This window comes from Monodon monoceros, unplaced genomic scaffold (assembly GCF_005190385.1).
Source record: "Monodon monoceros isolate NGI ecotype Baffin Bay Population unplaced genomic scaffold, NGI_Narwhal_1 Super_Scaffold_11, whole genome shotgun sequence".
In the NCBI taxonomy this organism is placed as follows: domain Eukaryota; kingdom Metazoa; phylum Chordata; class Mammalia; order Artiodactyla; family Monodontidae; genus Monodon; species Monodon monoceros.
The window spans coordinates 109,420,683-109,432,266 of record NW_021703767.1 but is presented as its reverse complement, the minus strand read 5'-3'; the positions used below and the strand labels follow the sequence as shown (position 1 = coordinate 109,432,266).

The 11,584-nt window shown below is 40.7% G+C and overlaps 1 protein-coding gene across 3 annotated transcripts in view; it reads left to right on the top strand.

The window, feature by feature from the left end:
• Positions 1–7,401: 7,401 nt before the first annotated feature.
• Positions 7,402–11,584, top strand: part of MME (membrane metalloendopeptidase) — a 334,644-nt gene continuing 330,461 nt past the window's right edge. For 2 of the 3 annotated variants that reach the window (XM_029214056.1, XM_029214055.1), the window contains exons 1-3: positions 7,402–7,462; positions 7,606–7,691; positions 9,152–9,208. The gene's annotated coding sequence lies outside the window, so the exon portion shown is untranslated. Of the gene's footprint in view, positions 7,463–7,526; positions 7,692–9,151; positions 9,209–11,584 lie in introns of those variants that run through there. The other variant, XM_029214058.1, reaches the window with a different exon arrangement.

Below are 11,584 nucleotides of genomic sequence, written 5' to 3'. Positions count from 1 at the left end.
TCAAGAGCTTTCAGTTTTGTAAGATCTTTCAAGATCTTTAGCTTGGAAGATAAAACTCATTAATGGCCCCAGAAATAAGAGTCCACTTTATATGTTTACTCAGAATTTGTTCCCCACTGAAGTCTCAAGATATTAAATAAAAATAAAGCACATTCATATGTGAAAGGAAAGTTTGAACTTTAGCGCTTTTCTGATTCATAAAGCATTATGATTTCGGAAAGTCCCTTTTTTTAAATTTTTATTTTATTTTATTTTTTTTGCAGTATGTGGGCCCCTCACTGTTGTGGCCTCTCCCGTTGCGGAGCACAGGCTCCAGACGCGCAGGCTCAGCGGCCATGGCTCACGGGCCCAGCCACTCCGCGGCATGTGGGATCTTCCCAGACCGGGGCACGAACCCATGTCCCCTGCATTGGCAGGTGGACTCTCAACCACTGCACCACCAGGGAAGCCCCCCTTTTTTTTTTTAAACAAAGAGTGTTAACATCTCGTATTTGCTCTGGTCAAACAGTCAATTCTTGCTTCCTCTGTTTGCTCCCCAGAGGCCCTTGGCAGAAATGTGCGCACTGCACTTTATAACTTAGGAAGCAGTTCCACAGTCATCACCTTGGTCCTCACAGCTGCATCACAAGGGAAGAGAAAGTGTTGTGATTGTCGATGTTACTTTTCCTTCTTTTTAAAAATTATCTCCACTGTACAAATGGGAAACTCAGACACAGTTAAGTGGTCTGATTAAGATTACATGACTCCAAGTGGAGCAATAATGCCTTGCGCTTAGGTCTTCTACCTGTGAATATTGTATAATTACCTCTATGAAATAATATCCAGTCACTCTGGCTCAGGGAGGTCAGTTTGTATTCAATCTCTGCCCATATAACAGCTCATCAAAATATACAGCTATAGGGCTTCCCTGCTGGCACAGTGGTTGAGAGTCTGCCTGCCAATGCAGGGGACACGGGTTCGTGCCCCGGTCCGGGAGGATCCCACATGCCGCGGAGCAGCTGGGCCCGTGAGCCATGGCCGCTGAGCCTGCGCGTCCGGAGCCTGTGCTCCGCAACGGGAGAGGCCCGCGTACTGCAAAAAACAAACAAACAAACAAATATATATACAGCTATAGAGTCCACAGCTTCCAAAGTAACAGGTTTTAACCCTTTGGCATTCCTACAAAACCTGCCTGGTGGTAGTGGTGCTGGTGTTGGAAGAAGTTGCTTCCTAACATTTTGTTAAAAGTAAGAGATCATCCATAAACTCTTATACACTTCTTTTCCACTCAACTTAGTGGATAAGCAGATTTAGAATGAAAAAGAATGATGTTCCTAATTAAATCCTTATTTCTTCCATTCCCTTGTTTATTGTTTTCATCAAATAATATAAGTGCTTAGTGGCACCCAGCACATCTAATATGCCAGGGTCCTAAGTGCTCACAGCCTAGTGAGGAGAGGAGTGGGTAAATCAGTGAGGACATACAATGGGGGGCGCACCAGCATAGAGGCACTCCAGGAAGGCAGGGCAGAAAGGGAAGGGTCATTCTGTCAACTGGGAGTTGATTAGGGAAAGCTTTGCAGAATAGGTGTCATTACAATGTATTGCATCTGATTGCTTCAAAAAAATTTTGTAAGAAAACAAACAACCCCCCCCAACAAAACCTTGTAGCCCTAACTTGATTAGCTATTAAGAGTTTCTAGGGGTAAACGCTGTGCATGGAAGGTGATGTCAGGAGCAAGGAGGTCAGTGGCAATTGGAGAGAAAGCCAGTCTTAGCTACTGAGGATCATCCCTGCTAGCCCAGTAATCCATCCCCTCACAATCTTTTAACTTAAAACAAAGGCAGAGGGAATACCTGGAAAGAGATTGAGAGGCACTGAGGGCACAGCAGGATGGTTAAATAGGATCTGGGACTTGGGAGGCTAAATGCCAGGTATGGTCCCCTTGCCCACCCTTCCCTATGATCCAGAGCAGAAGGTTCAGTACTAACTGGACTGACACATTTGCTCCAGCACCTCTTTTAGTCCCTGAGTTCTTCCTTCCCCTCATCCACATCTAACATTTCAAAAGCATCACTATCCAGATCAAACCTCATCTTGCAACTCCACCCACCACTACTTAGTCCTCATGAACATGAGTAGTTAACTAAGCAAAATTGTCAAAAAATTATTCTGCTGCAGTTGAATGCAAAGCTCTTCATCTTCTTGATGTCCTCTCATTCCATTCTAAGTACCGTCACAGAAGACACGTCACTCATTAGAGAAGCTTCTGGACCATATTCACTGAGCTCGTAATCTATACTTTGGGCCACGTAAAGGAGCTGATACCTGATGTCCAGGAACCTTTGGAACTATTACCTAGTATATATATCCTTGAATTCTTCCCTGAAGTGTGTTGTCACATAAAGACCATAATAATTTTTAAAATTTGTTTAATTTGGCTATTTTGGTAGCATTTTCCTCTGGTTTCTTTCGAGTCACTTCTGCATCACTCATTACCCATATTCTTGCAGGGCACTTGGGTGTGCCGGACACTGTGGGATAAGGGTGACCCTGAAGAAGGTTACAGTTTAGTGAAAAATACAGACAAGTGAACAAACTCTTCAGTACACTCAACTTCATCCTTTTAGAAGTAACTTTGGAAAGACTGATGATGTCAGTTATGAAACATTGGAATAGGTCAGGGTATTTTTGGCCAAAAAACTAGCTTATGACTAATTTGAGGGCAACTTACTGAGGCTTTCTTTGTACTTCTGGAAAAGGTGTCACGGATTTTTAATAACATCTCTGATGTTTCCATCTGTATTGAAGTATGTTTTCAATTAATCATGTAAGCAAGAAAATCCTGACTAGAATCCTTTTCAAAAAGAAATTTTATTTCTTAATACTAGAATACAAATAGGTGGGATACAAAACAAGGACTCCATATTAAAAGTAGTTGATAAATAGAACACCAGCATGCATATTTTTAGGTTGTTGTGAAGCAAGAAAGACAAATGTACTAAAAAGACTAAAACTATATTGCATAGATTAAGCATGTCAAAGATTACATGAATTTATGTAACTTCTACATTTGTTTTCCTCCCTGTGTTCGGTGGCCTCTAAAATGTGCCCCAGTGGTCCCTGCCTTCTGGCATTCATGCCTTTGTGTAATCCTCTCTTCTTGAGTGTGGGCTGTACTCAGTGATTCCCTTCTAATTAATAAAATAAGCAAAAGTGGTGGGATTTTACTCCCAAGATTAGGTTACACAAAAGCTCTGACTTCATCTTTCTCTCTCTCTCTCTCTCTCTCTCATTCTGAGCAAAAGCAGCTGCCCTATGGAGTGAGCTTGCCCCATATGACAAGACCCTGAGGGTCCCCAGCCAACAGGCAGCAAGGGACTGAGGCCCTCAATTCAACAACCGATAAAAAATGTCATCTTGAAACAACCGTATGAGTGAGTTTGTAAGCAGATCCTCCTCCAGCTGAGTGGAGAAGTCTGCAGCCCAAATGATGTGACGACACGGTGATCGTAGCTTGGTGGAGGCCTTGAGTCAGAGATCCAGCTAAGCTGCACCCGGATTCCTGACCCACAGAAACTGAGATAATAGATATTTGTTCTTTTAAACCATTAAGTTTGGGGAGTAATTCATTTTGGAGCAATAGATATCAAATGCACCTTCTTCTCAAAAATGAGGAAACTGAATTGGATCTTGAAAGAAATAAAAGGCTGCCTTGGCAGGGCCGTGAGCAAGTGGGGATGACTGATCTTGTCATAACCTTCCTCGTTTCTCTGTTTTTCCTCCTGTAAACTTCACTGTCACCTCTCCTTAGTCCCTCCTTCCCCGAGGCATGCTGGGTTAGAGGGGGCTGCAGAGGTTCCTCAGAGGAAAGGCTCTGGGTGTGGGGCAAGGTCTGCGGATGAAGCATGGGCAAAACCTTCTGCTTCTTCCCGAGAGGCTCCAGTTTTACTTACTTCACAAATTGAGATTCCACATAAAATTTCATGTGAAGAAAGCGTCTCAATCGCAAAGCAAATCTGAAATCTCAAAAAACACTTATCTAGCACTTGCTCTTCCTAGAACAAAGGGCTGGGAGCTTGAAGAGATGAGCTTTATTCTTGGGTCTGCTACACAGTTCCCTGAGTCCCAGTTTCCTCCTGTCTCAGAGATGAAATTACCTGTCCCACCTCCATCACAGGGTCATTGGGAGGCTTATCTGTGAGGACTGTGCATGCCAGCTGTTCCTGTGGCCTGGAACACTTCAGCCAGATATCTTAGGGCTTGTGCTCCTGTTTCATTCAGGATTCGACACAAATGTGAAATCTTCCCTGACCTTCTGCACAGATCACCTTGCCACCCCATCACTCTCTCTGTTCTTTAACTCTGCTGACATTTTTTCATCTCACTTATCACTACCTGATACATTTTGTGTTTATTTGTTTGAGATTTTAAAAATTTACTTGTCTACCTTGCCCTGGGATACAGGCTTCAAGAGGGCACCGACTTAGTCTATTTGGTTGTATTCCATATCCTCAGGAGTTAGAACGCTGCCTGACACCCATGGGTGCTCAATAGACATTTCTTGAATGAGATGAATGAATGAATGAATGAGAGAAATGAGACAATTGCATGTGCCCCTAATATATTTAATGCAAAATTCTAAAATAAGTTCTTCTTATGGAACTCCTGGGTAACAGCATCCTTTGGAGACAAGCACAACAGTAACAGATTTACCCCCATCTCTGGGAGAAGTTACTGCCCCGTCATATTTTCAAAGTAACCAACAGCTTCCAATCCAGCTAATCTGGACACATACTCTCTTTTTAATTTGATTGTTCAAAAGAAAATGCTACATAAGATAAAAGCACAGCTGCCACACTTCCCCCACATTCCAGCGCACCCACATTATTACGCATTATTGCTTTGATGTCCCCTTGCCCCTTGGAGAATCTGTGATGAGTTTCACATGCCAAGCCTGTGTTACAACTCCCCCACCCTGCTAGCGTCTGGAAAGCTTCCAGACCCTTAGCCAGAGGAAAGCAGAACTTAGAGGCAAAGGAGAAACAAAGTAATCCAGTTATGTTTCTTCATAATGTGGAGCTTTGTTCTGTGATACAGTTTGGATTCCTGGGCTGGGTTTGAGAAGTGATTTGTGAATAATTTAATATGAAGCAAAACAGAAGAACAGTGGGGTTTTGTTTGTTTGTTGTTGTTGTTGTTTTTTCTTTTTAATTGCTCTTCCTATTAAAGTAAAAATTGATTCAGGATTGCTAAACTTTTGAAATGACTTGAAATAATTTAACATCAAGAAATGTATTTCTAAATGTTGTCTATGTGAGGGATATAAATTACTAACCCAAAGTTTTAAAGTAGATTTTTTCAGAAATATTTTTAGTTAGAAACATTATTTTTTTCCCCCAATGATTTATTCCTTTATAGAGAACAGGAAACCAAAGAGCTGCCTTTTCTTCTCCCTGTGTACATACCTTGTTCTCAAGGTGAAGCTCATTAGCAGATAGTACAAGCCGAGTCTCGATTTTCTAGGTACAAAGGATGATCTGAAGAATGGTGAGAATTAGCTCATTCTTGAGTAGGTATGCATGGTGGGTCCCTGAGGGCTACCACCTCAGCAAACTGTTTTCACCTTCATCTTGCCCCCAGGTTAGGGCTTAGGCTCAGCTCCCAGAACATGCCCGGTGAATACTGGTTATTTCCAACCAGCATCTGTTCCCTTTGGGCTGGTGTATGTCCAGATTAGTTGTTGCCTGTGTCATCTGAATTGTTAAGTATCTTAAGTACTGCCATTCACTCTAACCCTGAATTCCCTCTGGGGATGCAGATGGCCCAAGAGATGCTTAAGACTAAAGATGAAACCTTGGCTGCCAAGATTAGCTCAGGGGTGGGCAAGAGAAGGAATCTCAGATTTGGCTGGCAATTCCAGGACACAAAGGCTCTTACTTTGGTGGGAGGTGTAGTTGTGAGGGCTGGACCTGCCACAGTCACTTTGTCACCATGAGGAAAACCAGCCTGAGGGGAAAGTTGATGCACAGGGAAAGACAGAGTTAGAGTATGGTAGAAAATTGTAGGTAGAGTCTGGTAGAAATTGCACCTGAAGCATACTCTACCTCTGAAATTTTTGAGCTACGTGTACTAATATATTCCCTTGAATGATTTAGCCAATTGAATATGGATTTTTTAATAACTTGAAACAAAAATAACTTCAAGTGATAAGGGAGGGATTTATCACTAGGGAGGGTGAGGGTACTGTTTTTTAATAATATCATCTCTGGATGTCTAGAAAATTATAGCGAAGAAGCTGCAAATTATATCTATTGATATTCTATCTCAGTTACTTTACACTGTTACTGAGTTTAATATTAAAACAGTCCTATAAGAAGAAGAATATTATCCCATTTACCAGAGAGGCCAAATAAAGCTCAGAGAGGATGCATTCCTAAGAACCACCAGCCAGATGATCAAACCAGAATTGAAACCCAGGACTGCTTGACTCTAAAATTTTCCACTACCCTCAGCTTCCCATGCTACTCCACCTCTTACTGCACTACACTGCTATATTTGACTGGGCTGTGAAGGGCCTTGCCTGCCACACTAATGAGTTTCAGAGACTTTTATTTTGGGGGAGGGAGGCCATGTCACAGCACAGACTCTTCTGAGAACCTGTTGAAATTTATTGACACTCTTCTTATGAAAAACATACTTAATGCTCATAAAACAACTTTTTTTGCATGTAATTTCAGAGGATTTACAGACCTCCATGAAGGCCGTCCATGCATTTCCTCATCATCCCATTCCCAGTCTGAGAACACTAGTGTATTCTTTGTAGGACCATAGACAATTTTAAGTTAAATAATTGACATGATGAGATTTGCATTCTGCAAACATAATTCTGGTAGCTTCCAGAGGACAGACTGGAGGGGAAAGTGGTTGCAGGTAGGAAGCTGCATTAGCAGTTTAGAGCAGAACTCATCTGTAAAACATGAGATTGGAGTACATCCCAGTGAGAGGGCAGAGGAAGTATGTAATGTGTGGGATGCAAAGAATGAACAGAAAGAGGCTTTGGAGATAACTCCAAGGTCTTTACATTAGGTGACTTGACAGATGGATATAATTAGGGATATAAATAAGGGTAGCAGATGAATAAATGAATTTAAACGATCAATATTGTGATAAAGGATGTGACTTAGAATTAAGGTTTACATGAGTACTGTTCCTTGACCGATGGGAATAAACAGGGTTGGAGAGGTTCAGGAAGCAGAGAAGTGTTGTGTATATAAGAAACATTATCTAAAAGCATGGAAAATTGTGAATATGGGCCAAGGGAAAGTAGAAGAGTGTGTCTGCTTTTTCTCAAGAGGGTATTTCAATTATTATGCAATCTGCGTTTCCCAGGTCATATTGGCCTGGGAGGAACAGAAGAGCAGAAACAAACAGTTTTCTGGATCGACTTTCTTTACCATGCACCAGGCTCTTCACATGTGTGTGAGTGCAGACCTCTTGCTTTTTCTACCCTAACTGCTCAGTTAATACCTGGGAGCTACAACGATCTGCTCAAGAGGCAGCTGGTCTTGTGTCTTGCTCCGACCCCTAAGGCTGATCATGTTCTGCTTTTCCCATGTTGTCAGATGTTCTCAGGGAGACCAGAGGCGGCTAAAGGACTCTCCTTTGTATCTCCTACATCAATACCCAGGTGACTGGTGGGGAAAAAGAGGTAAACTTTTTTATTATATAGTTGGCAGCTTTTTTCACTGACCACCCTCTTGCACCTCTCTCTCACTCCTCTCTAGGAAAACTGGAGACAGATACTCCATTGTATTCAAAATTGCCACCCTCCCTCTATCTCTGATCTAGGAATTAGCTTGTATACTTCCAGTTTCTCTCCTTCAGATATCTTCTGGTCTCTCCTACAAGTTGGCTGGTGAAACGCCATCCTAATAAGTTCCCTAGAAATTGCTATTGGTGTAAACCCCAGGGGGAAAGCATTTTGTGTTTATATCATGCTATTCCTGAGATAACACAATGATTTAAAAAAATGAGATCAGGGAATATTGTTTGATGTTGTTACTTGGTTGTTGACATAGAATTACATTTTTAAAAATTCCAGTGTAAAACTTTTTCTTCAGCATTAGCAACACAACAACAAACACAATCACAGAAAAGTTGTATTGATTTAATGTCTAGATTTTTATTACATAAATAGCTCAATATCATCTCACAGAAGTAAGTTATATACTGAAAACAGAAACCCAGATCATCTTGGCTCTTGGTTTATGCTGATATATGAAACTGTAACTGAGAATAGAAGACTTGACTTTTTAGGTCCGGACCTCCAACCCAGATTAACACCCCTAGCTTCGGTGGTTTCACAGGCCATGTTTGATGTTGCTACAGTATGTATTCTGTGGGGAGTCTCCTTCCTGGGAAAATCACCACGTCACTAATTTGCTTTGAGTTAAAAAAGTAAAATGAAAATACAATACTGAAAGAAAAGAAGTCTCAAAAAAGACAGTAAAATGTCAAATTTTACAATGAGAATTGGACTCAAAATTCACATTTGGAACTGTCAAATTAATCCCTTCCATAAGCTTTCTCCAGACTTACGGTTACCAAACATTTTTATATTTCACAACAGACTGAGTATCATGGACCAAAAGCAAGAATGGAGTGTCAGAAAACATTTTATAGCAACCTTGAAGCAGCTTGACAAAACAAGCAAAAAAAAAAATTAAGAAGCAATAGCATTACACAGACAGCCAAGTGAGCTTGGAGTCAGTCAGCAATGGAGAAGAACTTTCTGGAGGAAATGCTTGAAGCCAAATATGAGTGTGGCAGAGAGTGATTCAAATGTGTCTTACAGCTAATGATGCAACCACAAATTCACAGATAGTCTTGGCACACTCTACAAAGCGCCATTAGCTGCTTCTCGGGCTTTTCCTATCCTCTGAGCACACGTATAGCAATTGCCATGGGTAAGGACATCTTCTAGTAAGCAACACTGCAGCAGCAATTAATACAGATTCTTTGAAAACGTCTGCATCTAATCATTCCCTGTAGTGAAGGCTGCCTTGCAGGTTTAGGAAAAGAGGTAACCATTTCAAATATTTAGGGAAAGATCTTTTTTTCCCAGGTTTATTGAGATGTAATTAACGTATAACAATGTTCATGTTTCAGGTGTACAAGGTGATGTTTTGATATCCATATATATTGCAAAACAGTTACCAGAATAAGGTTAGTTAACATATCTATCAACTCACAGGTAACGTGTGTGTGTGTGTGTGTGTGTGTGTGGTGACAACTTTTAAGATCTACTCTCTTAAGCAACTTTCAAGTATACAATACAATATTGCCAGCTATAGTCACCAAGCTATACACCTGTAATTTATATTTTGATTTGAGGTAGGAGTAAAATCTCAATTTTTCCAATATTGATATTTTAATTGACCCAGTAGTTTTGTTGCTAAGACTTGTCCTTTCCCCATTGGTTGACAGTGCTAATACTATCATTTATCAAGTGTCTGTATTGCATTGGGCTCTCTTTTCTATATCATTGATGTATATTAGTCAGTACTTCATTGTTTTCATTAATGTTGCCTTTTAGTAAGTCTTGATGCACAGGTGTGTAAGTCTGGAGAGGGTCTGGGGAATAGGTTCTCCTTGCAGAGGCGGCCTTAAGACTGGGTTCTGGTTTGGGTGTGGTGGGGTGAATGAGAGAGAGGAGTGCACAGAGATCTATCTCAGGGATCCATTAATGTTTCAGCTTTCTCTGCTTCTCCTCTGACTCATTTTCTTTCCCAGCCAAGAGACACTTAATCTAGTCTCAATAATGGAAAACCCAGGCCCTTTGACTAATCATAGGTCCTTCTAAATCCATTTTTTACGTTCTCAGTTCTTCCCTACACTCTCATGAGAGATAGGCTGTCGAAATCGAAAAGTCTCAAGATTTACTTCTGCTTTCTGTTGTATCATCCCTCCCCTGAGATAATGAATTATTATGACTGAATAGGTAGCAGAGCAAAAAATTATAAGAAAGTGTTGAGGAGAAAACTTTAAATTATATCTCAAAATAACATCCTACCCAATTTGTCTAGAGTTCAAAAGATAAGTATGGGTCAAAGATAAACACTGGGAAATCAAGAGCAAACTGATGATGAGTTAGAGTAAAATGTTGGGAAAAGCCTTATTATAAATTATGTAAATTAAAATAATTAAGTCATCTTATCTGAAAGTTCACTGACTATAACTTGCTCATCAGTGGTCAAGGAAAGTTGTCAATCAGGGCAAGTAAAAATAACTATGTCATGGCTGTCTTCAGTGAATCAAATGAACTGCTTATAGTTAGTTATTATGGAACTCCCTTGAGCCTAAATTTATGGAGACCACAAGTGGTTTTTGTATGAATATTTGGTGACTACCTATTTAGAATTCCTGTTATAATCAAACCATCTAAGATTGATAATATGCCTTGTTTTCAAATGTTATGCTTAAATATATTTAAAAATGAGAGAAACATGCTTTTGAAATATGATTTATATTTCCATTTAGAGTGTACTCACAATAAGGTTAGTAGTTTTCATAATTTTACAACGTTTTTTTTTGTTTTTTATTTTTGCGGTACGCGGGCCTCTCACTGTTGTGGCCTCTCCCGTTGCGGAGCACAGGCTCCGGACGCGCAGGCTCAGCGGCCATGGCTCACGGGCCCAGCCGCTCCGCGGCATGTGGGATCTTCCCGGGCCGGGGCACGAACCCGTGTCCCCTGCATCGGCAGGCGGACTCTCAACAACTGCGCCACCAGGGAAGCCCTACAACTATTTTTAAATAATTAATTTTAAAATAAATTCATAAAATTAATGAATTCTTTCATGAAGGATTTTCTTGGAAACCAATGAAAGTGAAAAGCCAGTTTTCAAGCCTGGGGAATGCCTATTAGTTTGCCATGTTCTTCCCATTAGCAACCATTAAAAGCACTTGTGCTGCTTTCTAGGTAATATTAACCCCTGCCATAGACTACATAGCACCATCTCTGTGATGGCACCTCAGTTGTCTGTATTTTTGGTCTCAGATTATAGATCCAACTACTTACTGAATATCCTTGATTGAGCATCTGCTCAGGTACCCAAGATCTGAATGTCATTCTAGAGTCCTCTCTTTCCCTCACCCCTCATATCTAATAAATTACCAAAGCTTCTTGCTTATTCCCAAATATTATTGAGTCTCTTCTTTTCTCTCCTTACTTATTATCACCACCCTAGGCTAGGATATTATCATCAAGGGCCTGAAAAACTACAAAAGATACTCCTGTTTCCACTCTTGTCATCCTCTATTCTATCACCCACATTGTAGCCAACAAGGTCTTTCTAATTGTAAGTCTGACCACTCTGTTCACTTGCTTAAAAAGTTTTAATTGTATCTTATTGCAACTCACTGCCAAAACACCAACCCCTTTCCTGGTTATCCGAAGCAGAATTATGTGTTCTTTATGGATTTCCCTTCTTAGAATACATTGTGATTTGATTTTCTCTTTCCCTCTCCATAAGAGGAGAAACTGTGTTTTCTTGTTTATCATTGTATCCCCAATACCTAGGGCATAGACTCAAATAACTTTTT